General features: G+C 42.6%; 1 pseudogene; it reads left to right on the top strand.

Annotated features, from left to right (window-relative positions):
• The first annotated feature begins 1,801 nt into the window (after window positions 1-1,801).
• Window positions 1,802-2,667, top strand: LOC102482345 (cell division control protein 42 homolog pseudogene; annotated as a pseudogene).
• The last annotated feature ends 2,391 nt before the right edge of the window (window positions 2,668-5,058 follow it).

Raw genomic sequence — 5,058 nt, 5'->3', positions numbered from 1 at the left:
GGGCTCCCTGCCTCCCGCTCCGTGCCCACCACTTGAGTCCCGAGGTCCAGACGGAGGTAGCAGCCTGGAGGCCTCTGGGAACACACTGCGGTCCCCTACATGGTTGCCTCCCGGAAGTGTTCTGGAGCCGCCCAGCGCCGCGCGGCGGAGCTCAGCCCGGGTCTCGCGAAGCTGAGCGAGACTACGGAAGCCCCGAAGAGTCCGCGAGCCGGCGGGTAGGTCCTGAGCCGAGGACTCGGGATTCAAAGTAGCTCTGGGTCTAAGAAACCTTGCTGCGTCAAATTTACCTGGTGTCCTGAAGTTGAAATAGCCTGAGTTCTCATCTCGGGTAAATATTTTATTCTCATAGTTATTGAGGAACTTTTGACTGCCAGTGCCAAAACCTCAAACAAGGTGCAAAGGATTCTTCTCTTATTTTTCTCTGGATGAATCATTAGGTGCCTACGTTTAACCACAATAAAGCAGCTGCTCTGTGAAGGATTCCTGGTACACCAGGGGAGAAAAAAGGAACGACACTGAAGTTTATTAAGGAACTGGTGTCATGTTCTACATCTGTATCCTATTTATATTTAGTATTTCAAGAGCTATAAAACTTGAATGACTTTAATATGTAGACATAGGAATATGCCATTATAGTTTTATAGTAACTCATATATTTCGTTTAATATTAAAACAAAATTTGCTATATAGTACATGTGCTGGTGTACAGAAACAGAGAGAAAGTGAGAAAGCACCAGTCACTGGGACCAGCAGTTAGCATAAGGGCTATGTCGCTGGACTCCCACATAGTCGACCGTGATTTGCCTCCCGACCCGGTGGCTTCAACTCACGCCAGGCGCGTGTGCGTGTTTGCTCAAGATCCCGCGAGGAGAAGGGAGGAGAAGCCATTGTGGCATGGCCATCTTTTTTTTTTTTTTTTTATATATAAAGAAAGCACCAGTAATGGGGAATGGCCATGCTGCAGTCCCTTCCCCAGTTTTAGGGCATGGACCCACATGGTGCTCAGCATATTTTTCTTGCTACCATGTCTGGGACTTGAACCTTGCAGTTGGGCATGAGGAATCCAGTCTCTAACCACCATGCCACTGGCTGGTCCCTCTTTTTATTTCTTTAGTTTATCCAGATGATTGCTCAAAATAGAGTGCCCATAAGACTTACTATATAGTGTTGTGTACACAAAAGTCAATATTACTATACTTGGGGAAAATTCAAGTGATTTTCATAGGTAATTTTGATTTATTTTCCTTTATCTATTGACTTGAGAATCAAGTCACTATACCTCATTGTACTCTCCTTTGAGAGACTGAGGGAGAAGGCCTAAGAATCTCAATAGATGTCTCCCAGCTAGTGAGTTGATAGAGTTAGTACTCTGCTCTAGGTCTTAATTGCTCTTCACAGGCAGTGTTGCTGGATAGAGTATTTTATCAAGGTCAAACTAATTCTAATTTTGAGATAACAGGGCTTTGTTTTATCCTAATACGGTAAATTGGTGTGATTTAAATATGTGTTCAGTCTCCTCCTCTTGAACAGAAATAAATGTCAGAAGGTCTTTCCCCTTTCCAGCTATGTGTTTTGGAAAAAGTCAATTTGCCCTTCCTCATCTCACCACCTGTATAGGAGAGTCAGCCCAGAACATAATGCATGTTTCCTCACTATTTTGTGGAAAATCCAGGCAAACAGGTGAACAGTTTACTGAGCCTCAAGACAATGCCACAAAAATGAATACACGTTTAAAACAATATATTTCAAACCACTGTGACATATCAGGAAATGTCAATAAGTGGTACAGAATGATTTGTTTTAAGACATAACTAGAGAGAATGCCTGGGTGGAGGAGCTGAGGTCAGCATCAAATTGAAAATACTTAAAGTGGATACACAACTATTTCAGCAATGCAGACAATTAAGTGTGTCGTTGTGGGTGATGGTGCTGTTGGTAAAACATGTCTCCTGATAACCGACACAACAAACAAATTTCCATCTGAGTATGTACCATTTTTGACAACTATGCAGTCACAGTTATGATTGGTGGAGAGCCATATACTCTTGGGCTCTTTGATACTGCAGGGCAAGAGGATTATGACAGATTACGACCGCTGAGTTATCCACAAACAGATGTATTTCTAGTTTGCTTTTCAGTGGTTTCTCTGTCCTCATTTGAAAATATGAAAGAAAAGTGGGTGCCTGAGATTACTCATCACTGTCCAAAGACTCCTTTCTTGCTTATTGGAACTCAAATTGATCTCAGAGATGACCCCTCTACTATTGAGAAACTTGCCAAGAACAAACAGAAGCCTATCACTCCAGGGACTGCTGAAACCTGGCCCGTGACCTGAAGGCTGTCAAGTATGTGGAGTGTTCTGCACTCACACAGAAAGGCCTAAAGAATGTAATGAAGCAATACTGGCTGTTCTGGAGCCTCCAGAACCCAAGAAGAGTCGCAGGTGTGTGCTGCTATGAGCATCTCTCCAGAGCCCTTCTGCACAGCTGGTGTCGGCATCATACTAAAAGCAATGTTTAAATCAAACTAAAGATTAAAAATTAAAATTCGTTTTTGCAATAATGACAAATGCCCTGCACCTCCCCACATGCACTCATGGGAGACAAAGCCCATAGGTATGACCCCCCTCCCCCTTCTGATACTAGTTAATTTTGAGTAATTGTATATTGTCAGAAAAGTGATCAGTACTAGTCTTTGTTTTGTTGTTTCAAAAATATTTTTTGTTTTGTTTAAAAGCAAGGCATGCTTGTGATGACTCTGTAACAGACTAATCTGAATTGTTGAAGCTGCTCCCTGGTTCCACTCTGGAGAATAATCTGGGACATCTTTTTTTTTTTTCCTTCTTCCTTATTTATTTATTTATTTATTTTTGGGAGAGGTTTTATCACTATAGGGCACGTGGGCTCACCAGACAGACATAGAGACAGAAAGCAAGAAATCACCCCCCCCGCCGCAATCCCTTCTCCTCCATTCTCCTCTCGGGATCTTGGGCACGCACGCACATGCGCCCGGCGTGAGTTTTAAGCCACCGGGTCCGGGACGCAAACTGCAGTTGACTACGTGGGAGTCCAGCGACATAGCCATTACGCTAACTGCTGGTTCCCCGGGGGATTTTGTTTTTTAGTCTTGGTTTTTAAATTCATTAACCAGTAAACAGCCCTTAAGGGGAGGAGGATGGATCGATTCCACGTTCCACTTCCTAATTCTAGTTTAGAAAACATGGTCCCCACCTGGTGCTCTTAGGAAGGAGTATGGAAAATGCCTCATTTAATAACATACTCCTTTTTGAAAGTTGCCTTTTCTCTCCACCCTGGAGTAGATCCAGTATTTGATGAAACTCATGAGAGTGGGTGGAAACTGTCTTGCCCCTCCTCTTTCCTAGGATGCACTATATACATGACTGTGACTTTCAAGGAAATTCGTTTGCCATTTGCTGATTTTTTTGGAAGTTAATTTCTAACTTCTTTCACTGATAAGAAAAGTATTGCACCTTTTGAAATTCACCAAATGGATTGAGTTCGTAATTAAAAGACTTTTTTTTTTTTTCACGTCAGTCATTGCCTTATATGCTTAGCCTAGATTTGCAGCTCACTAGTGTATGATTCGGTGTTCCTAGAACACAGCCAAAGCCCTGGTATACAGACGAAATCCGAGGGGTGGTGCTAGAAGACAGATGACTATGGACTGAGTCACATCCTCTTTCAAGTTATGAGGATGGAGCCTGCTTCATTAAGAAGCTGGGGTAGGGTGGGGGTGGAGAGAACATTTACCAACACGGGGACCAGTCAGTGGAATCCCCTTTCTGTTTCGCATATGAGGAACCCTAGAGCAGCCCGTTGAGGCTCTCTAGTTTACTAAAAATCATGGAAGGAGTCTTAAGAAGACTCTTCATAAGTGTTAATAGGGGTTTTACCAGCTTATTTTGGTTGCAGTTTCCAATTTTTAAAAATGTTTAGGTAATCTTTTCCACCTTCCTCCAATCCTAATTCGTGTAGCTCCGTTAGTGTTGAATCAATGCTTTCTCATGTCTCAGTTCTTTGTATATGCATTCTTTTCAGATGTATTAAGCAAACAAAAACCCATCAAAAAAAAAATAAAGACATAACTAGAGAATGGTTGATTTTAGGAAAGAGAGTGTTGTCACTGACAAGGAAGGCTGACCACTGAAAATAATTTATACGGACATTTTGGTAAATATGTTGTTTTAGTTAGAATAATCAGTCTGTCATCAAGGACATAATCATTTGTAGGGACTGAGAAACCCAGTGTCTGAGAACAAGATGCCAAAGAGTGGTGCTTGGCCTGAGAATATGACCTTGTGAGGCCATTCTTGAGAAGCACATGATCATATTGCTATGGGATCTCTCTATTCTTCCTGGTTTTATCTTCTTTATTCTTCCTGGAATTATCTTTATTGTGATGTGAAATTTAGATAAGTATGTATGTATCCTTTAACAAATATAGTACTTTAGATCCTGGATATATAAGATAAAGAAAATCTACTCCTGAGAACCAGCAGTTAGTGTAATGACTATGTCGCTGGCCTCCCATGTAGTTGACCGCGGTTCGCGTCCCAGACCCGGTGGCTTAAAACTCACACCGGGCAAATGTGCGTGCGTGCCCAAGATCCCAAGAGGAGAATGGAGGAGAAGGGATTGAGGCGTGACCATCCCCCCTGGGGGGGCGATTTCTCGCTTTCTGTCTCTATGTCTCTCTCTCTCTGTCTGGCGAGTGCACATGCCCTATAGCGAAAAAAAAAAAAAAAGAAAATCTACTCCTGATTACTTTGCTACCTATTATGATACCAGGCTGGGCCATGTTCTTGAGTGATTCACAGTCCAACAGAGAAACAAATGTATAATGACGTGTATTTTATCATTATATACAGAGTAGTTTCACTACCGCTCTGTTCCCTGTCTGTTCCTCCCTCTTTTCCCAGAATCTCTATGAACTGCTGGTATTTTTGCCTTATCTAGAGAGACATAGAAGAAACAAGCATGGAGCCAGCAGGTGGCATGTGGTTAAGGCGCTGGACTCCCACATGGCCAACCATGGTTT

Source organism: Tupaia chinensis, unplaced genomic scaffold, assembly GCF_000334495.1.
Source record: "Tupaia chinensis unplaced genomic scaffold, TupChi_1.0 Scaffold000212_1, whole genome shotgun sequence".
NCBI classification, from domain to species: Eukaryota; Metazoa; Chordata; class Mammalia; order Scandentia; family Tupaiidae; genus Tupaia; species Tupaia belangeri.
The sequence above is the reverse complement of the archived record's forward strand: the minus strand, read 5'-3'. Positions and strand labels throughout refer to the sequence as shown.